This window comes from Camelus bactrianus, chromosome 30 (genome assembly GCF_048773025.1).
Source record: "Camelus bactrianus isolate YW-2024 breed Bactrian camel chromosome 30, ASM4877302v1, whole genome shotgun sequence".
NCBI classification, from domain to species: Eukaryota; Metazoa; Chordata; class Mammalia; order Artiodactyla; family Camelidae; genus Camelus; species Camelus bactrianus.
In genome coordinates, this window is record NC_133568.1 from 29,957,384 (window position 1) to 29,972,108 (window position 14,725).

The following is a 14,725-nucleotide window of genomic DNA, read 5'->3' on the forward strand; positions in this document are numbered from 1 at the left end:
GAACGCGAGTGTGAGAGCGTGTGCCTGTCGCATCGGTGGGCGCGGTGCGCAGAGCGGGGCCCGCGATTCGTGCGCCCCCGAGAGTTCGCTCCGAGTGGACATGGCCCTGCGCTCCCGGCTCCCAGCCGGGCAGCCGCGCCCAGGGGTCCGCTCGTCCTGGGGACCCGCGGCCGGCGCGAGGGGGCGCCGCGCTACCGCAGCCTGGCGGATCCCCAGGGCCGGGCCGGGCCGGGGGCGGCGCGCGGGGCGGTGCCGGACTCCGCGGGCTTCGGGCTCCGGAGACGCCGTGCTCCGCCCCGAGGAGGCCGCCAGCAGGGCGAGCGGAGCGGTAGCCCGCGGAGTCCAGCCCCGAGGTAAAGTTGAGCGCACGATGGGGCCGGGGGTTTATACGGGAGCGTCCCGGGGCTGGAGTGGGCACCGGGGGCGCGGGGTTCTATACTGGAGGATCCCGATGCAGGAGCGGGGGCGCGACGGGCGCGGGGTCTACACGGAGAGTTCCGGGCAGGAGCAGGGACAGAAGACGCAGTAGAATCTACACCCGAGGGTCCTGAGGCCAGAGAGGCGACAAGGGGTGAGGCGGGGAAAGACGTCTACGCTGGAGTCTTTCGGGGCCGAAGTGGGGACAGAGGGCAGGGAGTCTACATTGTAAGGTCCCGATGGAGGAGAGGGCGGGAAGGGCGTGGGGGTCTACACTCGAGCCTCAGGGGCGGGAGCAGGGCCAAGGGGCGCAGGCACCTGTCCCGAAGCGGCGATAATGCGGCGCACGCAGTCTCCACTGGGTTGCGCGAAGGGCTGGGGGCAAAGAAAATTCCGGGAGGGACGTTTGAAGCGCCCCTCCCCCCTCCGCCCCTGGAGCCTGGGCGGGGCTGAGCTGGGCGCCGCCCCCAGCCCCCCGCAAGGCTCCGAGTCCTCAGCGCACGGGCGCCCGGCCGGACGGGAGCGCGGGTTCCCGCTGCTTCGTGCGCTTTCATGGAGGTCAGGGCGGCTGCGGCCGGAGCCTGGTTCCCGCTTCCGCCCCGTCTGCCCGCGTCTGATCTGCTGGAGCACAGGTGAGAAGAAGGACAGGTGGGCAAAGCGGCGTCCGCGACCCAGGGGGGTGACCTGGGTGGGAGATTAGGGTGGGGGCAACCGAGCGGGGTGGCCGGGGATCTCCCCGGCGCCCGCTCTGGCTTGGTTGGTGGAGCACCCGGTCCCTCCAAGAGGGGGCGGGACGTGGACGAGCCCACAGCCCGTGGGTGCCCTTTCCTCGCCCCTGCCTGTCTCCCCCGTACACACACGGCTGCGCGAACACGTAGCCCCCCGCGCCGTCCCCCTCCACGCACGTCCGCGCTCCCAGCTTGTCCTTCTCTGGCCGGGGCGCGGACCTGAACAGGGGAGAGGAAGCCCCACTCCGGCAGCCGGGAATTCTGCAAACTCGGAGCCCAAGCCCGCCCTGCACCCTCCAGGCCCTAGCTGTGCCCAGGGGGCTCCCAAATTCGCCCACCGAGCCCAGAACGGACGCTCGGGCTGAGGGCAGAGAGAGAAGCCCGGGGTCCGAACAGTGGCCGCAGGAATGAGGGGGTACGGCACCGAGGAGTCCTGGGCTTTGGCAGGACTAGCTGGGGTCTCCCTAATGCTTCCCCAAACCTGCGAGTCCGTGGGGACTCTGTGGTGTTTGCGCTCCAGGGGTTTTGGGTGCCTGGTAGACCCCTCTCCCAGCCTGCCTCTTTCCAGGAGGTTCCTTTCTGGTTTCTGGTTTCCTACTCTTCCAGCCAGGCTCTGGAACTTCCTTTGTCACCCTTGTCACCTTGTAAAAAAGCACACCCAGAGCTTGGTTTGGGCTCCAGTCTGCCTGTGCCTCCCTGTCTCCTCCCCCTCCCGCGGCTGCAGAGACAGCTGGATACTGAGGTGTGTGCTCCAGGCCAAGGTTTGGAGCAAGTGGCTGTTGTAAAGGGGTTCTGACTGTTGGTGAATGTGGCAGTGACTCTGAGGAGGCAGCAGTGTCGGGCTGGTTCACCCCTCAGCCCTGCTCAGGGGCAGCTGTGCTGGGGGGGGGGGGTCAGTCAGGTGAACCCGAGGTCTTCCTGTCTACAAGAGATGTAAGCACAGACTCCATCTCTGCTAAGAAGTCCGGGGTGGATCCCACAAACCCAGATGGGGTTCACCAGACCCTCACCCCTTCCCAGTCTTGAGGATTGGGCGGTGTATACAGCCGGCCTCTGAAGGCTTCACTCCAGCTAAGATGCCCAGTTAGTCAACGGGTGGATCTCTCTGGGTTCTCTTAAGCTGAACTGGGGGAGCATCGTGCCACATCTGGGTGTTGAACCCTCTTGCCTGGGTCCCTGCTGCTTACCAACCACACACACACTGGGCCTGATTGCACAGCACTGCCAACGGAGACTAGGGGCTGCAACTTCACTGGAGACAGGTTGTGAGAACAACTCTGGTTCCTTCCGAGGCTGGTGCCAAAGCGTTCTGATCCCTTTCCTCTTACAATTTGTGTATTCCACTTTGCAAAAGTTTTTTTATGCCTTGAGATTTCCATAATTTAAGGGAAAAAATTGGGTGTTTTTGTGGGCATGGGAAGAAAAGGAGGGAAGCCAGTGCTTGGCTGGCACCGAGGCCTGAACATGCCAGATGCTCAGAAAATATGTGCTGGTTGATTCATTGTTTGAGTTTAATTAAGAGTTTCTACCCAGGGTATGGCTGGGAGCTGCATTATCATAATTACAGGTGTATGTGCCGTGATTAATAGGTCATGTGGAACATACAGTTTGGTAGGAAGCGATCAAATGTTGGGGTTTGTCCTGGCAAAAACAGGTGGGGTCTGTGTCCTGGGAGGCTGGGCAGCCCCTCCTCCTGCCCAGGTACCAGGAGGGCAGGGCGGGTGCAGGGGCATTTGGAGTGGGAGGTGGGCCTGCACCGCATCGGCAGCAAGCACAGATGTGGAGGGTGGGAGTGGAGGGGAGCAGGTGGAGCAGGCCAGGCCTTGTGGGTGCCAGGGTCAGACCAGCCAGGAGAGGGGCACTGGGGGACCTGAGAAAGGAGGTCGGTGAGCTCTGCTGGTGAGACAGGTCCGGGGCCCGAGAAGGACAGCTGCATGTGTCTGAATATCTGGGTGCCTTTGTCCTGTTGGACAGCTTCATGAGGAAGAGGGACATTTTAGGGCTGAGCTGTGGCGCCCCCCCAACACCTAAGAGTTGACTCCTGGTTGGACTGAAGAGGGTGTCACTGGTAGTCTCGGGCGGCAGGGCAGCGAGGGGCCAGGAGGCAGTGGCTCACACCCTGGCCCTCCTCCGGACGGCACCCAGGACGGCCTGGAACCTGCAGCATCACCTCCAGGGATGGTCAGGGGTGCAGGCTCTCAGCCCCCTTCCCCCAGCCTCAGTGGTGATTACTGTGCCCTTTAGGTTAAAGGGATCCACTCGGGTGCTACAGAAGCCGTGTCCCTTTCACTGTCCAGCAACTCTCCTGAGAGCTTCAGCAGTTCTTGGCCAGAGCAGAGCAGAGTGAGAGAGAGAGAGGGAGGGAGGGAGGGAGAAGTGGGACCCTGCTTGGAGCCTCGGCCGTGACCAAGGGCAGAGGCACGCGGCCTGGGCCCCTCAGCTACGAGACGTGGGCAAGTATCTTGGCTGCTGATACTTCACATTTTCTGATGCCTCCCCTGTCAGATGAGAAGCTGGGCTGAACCACGTCTGCTCTCTGACTTTCAGAGGAGAAACTTGTGAAAGGGAGTCAGTAGTACATTCGCTCACAGGGAAGCACCCAGTATCTAGTTTGGTTGTGTCTTTAGAAAAAGATGAATTGAAATGTCACATATAAACAGTGTAGAAAATCTTCATGTTGCTTTTTAAATTAGTGAAGCTAAGACAGGGAACTACCCACAGCCAGGGGCAGACGGTCCCCTCGGCACGGCCCCCCGCCCTCCCCCCGAGCCCTGGATGGGCCTCTCTTGATATAGCAGTTGCTCCCAGGGAGCACCTGCCCCCCTGGCCACACCTGCTCTGTCCACACCCTTGGTGCTGCTCGGCCTCCTCGGACAAGCAGACCAGCTCCCGCGGCGGCCAGAGCCCTGGGCTGCAGTTCCCAGAATTTAATGACCTTCCCAGATATTTTTAACCTTCTCAGATATTTGAACGATGGGGCTTAATTCTTAGATTAGACGTGGGAAGTGCTGGGCACATGACAATCAGGGTCAGAATCATGGGGCCCAGCAGAGCCTCAGGAACGCTCAGGCTGAGGTGAATGTCGCAGCAGTTTGTACTGAATTCCAGCTTGGAGAGGCACATTTATTTTTGTAAAGGATTAGCCTTTTCCGGTGGGAATGTCTGTGCTGTTGTGTTCCTGACTCAGTCCTCACTGACCTGTGGCCGCCTGGCCCTAGCAGGGCTTGGGGACGGGTGGGTGGACAGGGGGGTCTGCCTGCAGCTGGTGTGGCTTCCAGGGGCCTCTGTGCCCCCCGCGCTCCCAGCACCAGTGGACGCCTGCATCCGGGTTCAGTCTGGCAGTTGGGGTGGGGCCTGGGGTTCAGAGTCTCAGCGCAAGTCCTGGTGTCTCATCACTGGGAAGGTGGAAGCACGGGTTTGTGGGCTGTGACTGGCATCTTTGCAGCAGGAATAGGACAGAAAGTATTAGCGTTTCACACATTACGGGCGTAGCTCCGTGTGTTCACGCTACAGGTGTAGTTCTGTGTGTTCTGGGTGGTGGCATAAAACGGTTTCAATGATGGGAAGGCCCTGCCCAGACTGTTCCTAGAGTCTAGATCTCTTCTCTGAATTCAGCTTAGCTGAGAAGCCAAGTGGCAGGGCTCAGAACAGAGCCCAGGGCACGACGGCACCCAGGGCAGGCGGCAGGGGTTGGGGGGTCTCGGCCTGTCTGTGCTGCACTGGCTCAGGCCCCTGCCCCTTGCTAAGTGGGCACTTGGTGGGCTCCCGCATCCCAGGTCAGTTTGGAGCTCCGGGAGCATCCGCCGTCCCCTCCGAGCAGAGTCACCGTGTGCACCGTCTGAGCTGCCCGGTCACTGGCCCTGTGGACTTCTGTCATCTTCCTGAACAAACCCCTGTCTGGAAGCAGCCAGGAGGCGGGTTCTCTTCCTGTTCTTTTTTTTTTGGAGGTCGAGGAAGCATGTACATTAACATGGAAAAAAGTGCGCGACAAGTTCTACATCCGTATATTTTATTTAACATCATAGCAATTAGTGCAATGGAGTGAGATGCTTCAGTGAAATAAAATGCATTAAAAATGAATGCTGGTTATGCAGATTAGCTATTTAGTCACAGGAAGGGGACAGTCTTCCTTCTCGGCCTCTGTGACATTTGACTGTGATGCTGTGATGTTATAAGGCCCCTGTCTTACATGTCTCCTTTCTGGAGCATTTAGCTGGTTCACAGTTACTTCAAGAAAATGACCGTTTCTGACTGTGAACAAATTTCCTTGATTTTTTTTCCATCAAAAGAAAAAGCAGACATCTTGTAAATAAGGAAAAATGGGAGATGTGTATCGTCAGGCTCTTTACTACCCATCAGACTAGAAACAGAGGAATTCTAGAGCCAGGAGAGTGCAGAGGTGTGCTGGGCAGTGCTCATGATGAACAGGGTGGATTTTGGTCCCCTACCATCGTGACAAGTTGTTTTAAGAAGAAACCTACGGGAGTCGGGGGGAAGGCTTGTTGAGTAAGAGGCTTCCGAGGGGCTTGTCAACGGCGGGGAGCCCTGGGCTCCAGCGGGCCTGCGGGGCTGACAGACCTGAGCCCCAGCCCTGGTCTCTGGCGAGGGGGCCTGGTCCCCAGCCAGGCTGTGGTTAGGAGGGAGAGCCACACAGCGGGCCTCCCAGGGCCTGAGGCCGGGCCAGCAGAATCAGGAGCTGGGCCTTCTGGGCTGACACCCTTTCACATGAAGAGAATGTTTCACACCAAAGGGAACGTGACTTTAAGAAGCCAGTGCCCAGCCCGAGGAACACGCGGAAAGGTAACTTGTTACGTTTCCAGACACAACAAAGGCAATTAAAAATACCGACCACTGCCTTTCCTTTGTTATAAAAGAAGTACCTTTTTATCATCGAAGACTTGGTAACAGAGTAACGAGAGGCATAAGCTGGAGAAAAGTCTGTGTGCGCCCCCGTGATTGCACCTCCGGGGACGCCAGCTCCGACTTTACCAGCACTGCTCCCTCCTGGGTCCGAATTTACCTACAGAGCCACACCGCTTCACGCATACGCATGCTCCCACGGAAACATTTGGGTTGCTGGCGTCCGCACGTTCACTTGTTATATAGAATATTTGCGCGTATGGATTTGTCAGACTCTGTTTCATTCTATTGCTGGCCATGTGGGTTATTTCTAATTTTTCAGTATTCTAAATATTGCTATAAATGCATCTTTATGGATAAGTCTTCAGAAAACTTTGCATTTGGTCCAAATGCAGGAGCTCTGAAGGCTTTTGATTCGGATGTGACGCTGGACGGTTTATCAGGAAAGTCAGGAAAGTCGAGCTGGGGCTCCTGCCGTGCCCTTTCTCTCAGCACATCTCGAATCAACGCTTTAATCTCTTTTTACGTTTCCAAAGTCAGTGTTTTCCTGTTGGAAGGTACCACGTGGTCGTGGTAAACACGTCGGGCGGGGTCCTCCTGGTCATGCGTGTCCCCGTGCCAGGAGACCCCGGTCTCTGAGAACATTGCAGCTTCTGTTGTCCTGTTTGTCTCCCAGGAAGGTTGAGCTTGTCCTCTGTGTCTCACGATGACCTCGTCTGTCCCGTTTTTGGCCAGTGCTCCTCTCTGGGCCACTGGTTGCCTCCACAGTGCTGTCTGGATTTGCCTCCAGCCCTGCAGCATGGCACCTGGCCGGGTGAGCCCCAGCTCTGGGTCACCCATCAGGGCCGGGGTGGCAGACCCGTGACGGGGCTCTAGGGCCAGGCGGGCCTGAGGTCAGCAGACGCTCTTGAGTCTTAGAGCGAGCAGGATTCCATGCTCAGCAGCCCAAAATATATCTCACCATCTAGAGCCCCGAGTCTAGTTGACGGGAGGAGGAGGCATATACAGACATGGATGGACAGCTGCACCTCCGCATGTGTGCACATGCACACACACACCCAGACACACCCACGTGTACACACCTACACACATGCACCTCCACACACACGCACGCGCACACACATGCACACCTACTAGACACACCTACACACACACGCATCCGTTTCACTTCATCTTCATATAATTAGACGTGAACAGCCAGAGTTCCAAAAACAAATGGTTGTGCACTGGTCTCGGGGACACTTCCTCTCTGGGTCCGTTCCCCAACTTACTAACGCACACCTGCCCGACTGCAGGGCCCGGCCCTGGGATAACGGGGAGAGCTTCCAGTGATGTGGCTGCGTGTCTGCTCTGTTGGTTCGGTGAGTTAGACTGACTGACTTTCGGACGTGGAAACAGACTTGCATACCTGGACTAAATCTCACCTGACCCAGCAACTTTACACATCACTACATGCTAATATTTTGTTTAGGATTTTGTGTCTAAGCTCCTGAAAGTTATTGATCTATAGTTTTCTTTTCTTTTTACCCCCCCTTTTTTTTGTGTGCTTGGTCTAGTGTGGTCTTCAGGTAACACTAACCTCAAAGTGATTTACAAAGTGTTCCCTTATTTTTGTTGAATGGTTGGTAGGATTAATTCTTTTTTTTTTTTTTTTTTTTTTTAATATTTGGTAGAATTTTCCAGTGAAACCATCTGGACCTGGAGATTTTTTAGGAGTTCTTAAAGAATTAATTCAGTTTTGTAAGTTACTTTGTTGATATGATGTCATATAGAGACCCTTCCTCTTTTCTAATGTAAGCATTTAGTGCTATGAATTTTCCTCAGCAGTGCTTTGGCTGCATCCCATGTTTTGATCTATCGTGTTTTCATTTCTTTCAGTTCTATGTGTTTTAAAATTTCCTTTGAGTCTTCCTCTATGACATGTGATTCTGTGTGTGTTACCTGATTTCCAAGCATTTAGAGATTTTCTTGTTTTCTTGCTCTGCTTCTTGAATCTGTAGGTTTATATTTTTTGCCGAATTTGAGAGGTTTTCAGACCTTCTTAATCCAAATACTTTTTCAGCCACATTCCCTTTCTTCTCTCCTCCTGAGACTTGATGATACGAATGTTGATATTTTTGTTGTTGTCACATAGGCCCCTATGACTCTCTTCATTTTTTTCCAATCTTTTTTTCTCTCTGTTTTGATTAATCTCAAGTTCACTGACTTTATCTTCTGCTATCTCCTTTGACCCCATGCACTAAGTTTTAAATTCAATTACTGTATTTCTCATTTCCATATTTTCATTAGTGTATTCTTTTAATAACTTCTATTTCTTTGCTGAAATTTTTTCTTTTCTTTTTTTTTTTTTTTTTTTTTTTTTTTGTTTCAGGAAACCCATAGTCATTTGGTGAAGCATTTTTATGAAGGGTCCTTTGGAGTAGTAGTCAGATAGCACCGACATCTGGTTCATCTCATTGTCTGTGGATGGTCGTTTTTCAGTCAGGTTTTGATTTTCCTGGCTCTTGGTAAAGCGAGTGATTGTTATTGTTATTATTTTGTATGAGGGACATTTTTGGACATTCATTCTTTTGCATGTTGAATCCAATTGTTTCATCCATTAGTTTAACACACTATTCTTTCCCCATCAGGTGGTCTTGGCTCCCCTGTTGAAAGTCAGCTCATCTGTGAGTTTCATGTTCTGGGTGTATGAAGAATGCTTTCCTCATGATCCCTGTCCTGAAAAACTAGTCAGTGTTAAGATCTAAGCAACTGCATGGTTTTGGAAGCATTATTTTATTGCAGTAAACTATACATAACATAAAATTTACTATTTTAACCCTTTTTAAGTGTACAGTTTAGTGACATTAGATATATTTGAACTGTTGTGCAACCATCACCATCCTCTGTCTCCAGAACTTTCTCATCTTCCCCAGTTGAAACCTCACACAGCATTTTCCTTTTGTGACTGGCTTCTATCACTCCGCATGCGTTTCTGGTGTGTTGCTGAGTTGTGGGAGTTCTCTATGTATCCTGGATACTGATCCTCAATCAGATACATGGTTGGAGAATATTTTCTCCCTGTGATCTGATCTGTGTGCTGCCTTTCCACTCCATTGATTGCGTTCTTTGGTGAACAGAATTATTTAGTGCTGATGAAATTCAGTTAATCTACTTTTTGTTTTGTTACTTGTGCTTTTGGTGCCATAGCCAAGAAATCATTACCAATTCCAATGTCATGAAGCTTCTGTCCTGTTTTCTTCTAAGAGTTTACGGTTTTAGCACTTATATTTAGGTCTTCGATCCATATTAATTGTTTTTACATGGTGTAAGATAAGGGTACAGCTGTTTTCTGTTGTTTGTTTTTTGGTGTTTTTGGTATGTGGATACCCAGTTTTCCCAAGACCATCTGTTGAAAAAGCAGTCTTCCACACTGAGAGGTCCTGGCGTCTGTTTAACCATGTAGCTGAGGGGTGCTTTCCTGGACTCTTGATTCTCTCCCATTTTCTGCGAGTCTGTCTTTATGCCAGTAACGCACTGTTTGGTTTACCACAGTTTTGTAGTAAGTTTTGAAATCAGGGAGTGTGAGACCCTCCAACTTTGTACTTTTTCAGGATTGTTTTATCTCCTCAGGGACCCCCGAGTTTCCGGATAAACTTTAGGATGGATTTTTCTATTTCTGCACAAAATGTTGGGATCTTCATAGAGACTGAACCTGCAAGAGGACGTGACTGGTGTAGACATCGTAGTAATTCTGTCTTTCCATCCATGGACGTGGGGACAATTCTAATTCTGTGTGCCTTCATTCGTTTCTTTCAAGCAACCGTTGTGGTTCTCAGAGGTGGGCCTGACTCCCCTTGAGTGGGTGATTCCTATGTGTTTTGTTCCCTTTAATGCTCATCTTCCGTTTACAATGGCCCGGGCCTTGATGCAGCCCAGCGTGTAAAGCAGGGGCCACACCAGCAGCCCCTTCAGGCACTGTCCCCTTCCCTGCTCCCACACCCTCCCCCTTCCCGGGGCTGTGCTGCCGAGCTCCCTCCCACTGCTCTGCCTGGAGGGCCTCTGGGCGCTAACTGTGGGTGGAGCCCCTCTGCCTCTGGTCCAGCTGTGGCCCCGTGAGCCCTGTCCGGTGAAGGGCAGTGACTGGGACCTCTCCTGCCGCTGGTGCCCCTGCACCCGTGGGACTGACTCCCGGAGGAGAAGAGGCAGCTGACACGGATGTTCCCAGGAAGGGCTCTCCCTTGGCTGACGGGAGGCCCCTTGACGAGGGGCAGGGGCAGCAGGTCACTCCCTGCCGCAGGGTCCTCATGACTTTGCAGGAGCAGGCTGTCAGGTTTTACTTATTTTGACCTGTGTTTATCTGTAGCAGCTGTAGATAAAGGAGAAGAGGAAAAAAGACTTCATACTGCTGACAGGAAACAGCATTTCTTCTAAAAATATTTTTTTCTGAAGCCTGAAGTCACAGCAGCCCCCACACGAATTACTTGGAGGCTGTGTGCAGGCATCTCCTCCGGGCCCTAATTATGAGATGGAGCATGCTTTTGGCCACGACTAAGTGCAGCACCTCTGGGAGACGTGCGATGCTGCCCCAGCTCTGTGTGTTCAAGGCCCAGCCCACCTGCCGGAGCCTCTGGCCCCAAGACAGAGCAACTTCCCGGAAGAAGCATCTGGGGTGCTCCCAGCTCACAGAGGAGGGCCTCTGCAGCCCTGCCTTGCAGAACAGCCCCAGACGGCTGCGAAGTGGTCTGGCCGGGCTGCTGGAATCACCGATGACTCACAGGCCAGCCCCTCAGGCCCGGGGCCCAGCCCGGCGCCTGGCCGGGGAGTGTGTCGGGTGAGAAAGTCAGGTGCCTGCAAACACTCAAGCGATGAAAGACGCAAAATGAGAAGAGCAGAGAAGTCACTGCGACGGCTGAGGAGGGCGTGGGGATGAGGTCCCCTTGGTCCTGTGTGACCAGCGAGGGGCCATTCCACGGGCCGCCAGTGCCAGCCATGGGAGCAGCCTGCAGAGGGTGATGGGGAGATGACCCCAGCACCCCTATTCCGCCAGTGCCTGGCTCTCCAGGCGTCTCCCCAGGGCAGGGCACTCGGCCTCACTCTCCTGGGAGTCTTCCAGATGGCCGTTCAGGTGCAGCTGGGGCTCCAGTCACAGCGCTGGGAGCTGACAGGGAGGGCTCCTCCGAGCAGCCCCCCGTGCCCTCACTGTCCACACCGGGTGCTGCACTGGGCGCTCAGTCTACACGGGCGTCTGCTTTGGTTGGGCTGCATCACTGGTCGGGGTCAGGAGTCTCTGTGTGAGCTGCACTTTACAGATGGGCTCAGAGCTCAGCCCAGGCCAGAGCTTGAGGCCAGAGCTAGAGGCTGTCCACCACATAAAACACGCAGCTGGCCATTCACACCACCTTGACCTGTGTGATCGTGGCGTCAACTACACTCACCACGTGTGCAGCCACCACCACTGCTTCCAAAACATTGTCATCACCCCAAACAGAAACCCTGTCCCCACGAGGCAGTAACTCCCTGCCCCCCCTCCCCCAGCCCTGGTACCTCCAGTCTGCTTTCTGCTGACTGGATGCCCCACGCAGCACCGGCCCTCTCGTGACCGGCTTACTTCACGTGGCGCAGCGTGTCCGTCGGCGGCGCGGCAGGTGTCGGCGGCGCGGCAGGTGTCGGCGGTGTGGCAGGTGTCGGCAGTGCGGCAGGTGTCAGTGCTGCTTTTCTTTCTGTGACTGAAAACATCCCGCAATGTGGATGGACCACCGCGAGTTCATCACCACCTGAGGGTGGCCCCACCTTCCAGCTCGTGAAGGTGCTGCTGTGAGCACTGGCTTCCGTGCACTTACTAGAGTCCCTGCTTTCAGTTATTCTGGTTTATACGCAGGAGTGGGATGGCCGGGTCCTGTGGTAATTCTGTTTGCTTTTTTGAGGGACCATCAAACTTTCCCCAGAGGCTGCACGTTTGAGGCGCTGGGCACCCGGCGCCTCCACCCCCGGCAGCCCTTGCCGCGTCTGTCGTCTGCCTCCTGTGACCTGCGGCCTCGGGGCCCTGGCTGGCGTTTCCCGGGTGACTCGTCATGCGGGGCATCTTCTCGTGGGCATTTTGGCCTTTTGTTTGCCTTTGGTGGAGAGATGTCTGTTCAATTTCTTTGTCGACTTTTAAACAGGGTTGTTTCCCTTTTTGTTGTTTAGTGGCAGGAGCTTTTTATACGTTCTCGATGGTAAACCCTTATCAGACCTGTGATTTGCAGATTTTCCTTCTGTCCTGTGGGATGTCTTTTCACTCTGCGGACAGTGTCTCTCAAGGTACAGAAATCCAATTTTAATCAAGTCCAGTTGATCTATTTTTAAATTCCGTTGTGTGTGTTTTTGGTGTCATGTTTAAGCATCGCAGTCCAGGGTTGTGAAGCTTTGTGAAGTTTTTTCCCTAAGTTGTATCATTTTAGCTCTTAGACTCAGATCATGGATCCATTTTGAGTTAGGTGTTACATGTGGTGTGAGCTAGGGGGTCAGGTTCATCCTTTTGCCTGTGGCTGTCCAGCGTTCCCAACGCCATTTGTTGACAAGACTGTCCTTTCCACGTTGAGTGGTCTCGGCACCAGACGTGAGAGTTTGTTTCTGGGCTGTCAGCTACGTCCTGTGGACCCGTGTGTCTGTCCATGTGCGGGACCACACTGTTAATTCCTGTAGTTTTGTAGTGTGTTTTGAAACTGGGAAGGGTGAGCCCTCCATATCTGTTGTTCTTTTATAGGATTGTTTTGGCTATTCAGAGTCTCTGGTATTCTATAAGATTTTGGGATGGCTTTTCTCACTTCTGGAAAGAACATGGCTAGGATTTGGTAGGCCACCCTAGCAGTGGGCTGAGCATTCTGGTAGGCTTTGCCTTTGAGGAAGTCCCAGCACAAATATTTGACCTGGGAGAGCGTTGCGTAAAGGCGTCAGGAAAACTTGTCAAGTCCAACTCAGGGGTTTTTCATTCCAGTGCCTCAGGGCTTAAGTAGGAAAAGTTAGATTTTAAAAAGCTTTTTATTTGAGCTATTTTAAACTTACAGGGAAGCTGCAAAATTAGCACCGAGTTTTCCTGGGACCCACCCGGCTTCCCTTCGCGTTAACATCTTGCGTTGGTCTGATACATTGACGCGGTTGGAGCCCGACTCCGATGTCACCAGTCTCCCACCACGGTCACACTCCAGGACGCGGTTCGGAGCCTACCCCACATCCGCTTTCTGTTTCTCCTGGTCTCCGCAGTGCGCAGGAGACCTCCGGTTTTCCTTTGCCTCTCGAGGTGCTGACACGTCAGAAGGATGTGCTCAGCCTGTGGGAATTACCAGCTTGACACAGCTCAGCTCTGCTGTCAGACGGGTCCCCAGCTTCTCAGGCTGGTTCTGCCCCGCACCCCGGGAGGCTGGTACGTGTTACGTGCACAGCGCATGGCTCTCTGCCCCGTCTGCATTTTGGTTTCTTTGGCAGGAACTCTGGGTGTGAGAGCCACAGCCACGCGGAAAGGTGCCCGGGAGGACTCCTCCTCGTCCCAGCTCCGCCCCCTTCCTCCCTGCCTGCCCGGTAGGGGACCATCTCCGAGCTCTCTGGTTTCTCCTTCCCGACATGTTGTCACCATCAGGCAGACACCTGTGTGTCCCTGTGTGCCACCCGTCCCACCGGGGAGGGCGCACCCTGGCTGTGCCTTTGAACAGCCACCCTGGCAACCGCTCCACTGTGTGGCCCACCGTGTCCATCCAGTGACTCCCCTCTGCCCAGGCAGTCGGCTGTTCCTGTGTCTGGCGGTGGCGAAGGGGGCCGCACGTGTACCTCCGTTTCTTGAGGGCTGACTCCGCGCGGTGGGACGGCAGCCGCACAGCGCGCCGGCTGCGCCTGCGTGGCGCCGGCTCCCCGCGCAGGGCCGGGCGGTGCCCGCGCCGCCCGCCCCCAGGTGGGCGTGGCCTCCTCCCAGCCGGCCGACGCGTTGCTGGGTCTTCGGCTTTCTCTGGGCTCGTGGATGAGAAGTGACGTCTCAGAGTTGTTCTGACTCGCACTTCTCTGATCGTGAGTGTGCTTGAACACTGTCCCCATACGCTGGAGGGCCATTTTAATCTCTTTTTTATTAAAAATACATGTTCGTGGTGTTTCTCCCGTTTCTCTGCGGGGTCTTTGGTCCTTTGCCCCCGTTTGTAACGGTTCTTTACATCTGAGCTTTCTCCTCCTAGCTTTTCCGTCGCGAGGTGCTCCTGGCTGTTCCTGCACAAACGAACTTCACTCCATGAAACAGCTTGCTCTTTTCCACTGAGGTTGAATTGAGTCTATAAATTACCTTTGGGAGAAAAACGCCTTTATAATGTTATGCTATCCAAGAACAGGGGACTGCTGTCCTTTTGCTCAACTCTACTTTTGTGTTTCCAGAGTGCTGTAAAATTTTCCTTGTAAAAATTGTACACGTTCCTCATGGAATGCATTCCTTTTTGTTGCCGATAAATAAACTTGTCCATCCTTACATCCTCTGTGTATTGTCTGTACATAGAAAGGCTGTTCTTTTGTAGCTACTTCTCTGAATTCTTCTGCTTAGTGAGTAAAAGTTTTGTCACTGGCTCTCTGAGTTTTTCCAAGGACACTGTCATCTCATCTGCATGGGCATGTGGTTTTACTACCTCTTTGCCCACACTGTGGGGCTAATTGATTTTTGTTGCCTAATTGCACTAGTTAATACTTCCAGCATAATGTTGAATAATATCAAAGTTAAATTACATGCA

At 53.9% G+C, this 14,725-nt stretch overlaps 1 protein-coding gene across 2 annotated transcripts in view; it reads left to right on the forward strand.

Annotated features, from left to right (window-relative positions):
- Positions 1-230: 230 nt before the first annotated feature.
- Positions 231-14,725, forward strand: part of LOC123618810 (voltage-gated potassium channel regulatory subunit KCNG2) — a 48,733-nt gene continuing 34,238 nt past the window's right edge. The window contains exon 1 of one of the 2 annotated variants that reach the window (XM_074355453.1): positions 231-353. The gene's annotated coding sequence lies outside the window, so the exon portion shown is untranslated. Of the gene's footprint in view, positions 354-694; positions 1,050-14,725 lie in introns of those variants that run through there. The other variant, XM_074355454.1, reaches the window with a different exon arrangement.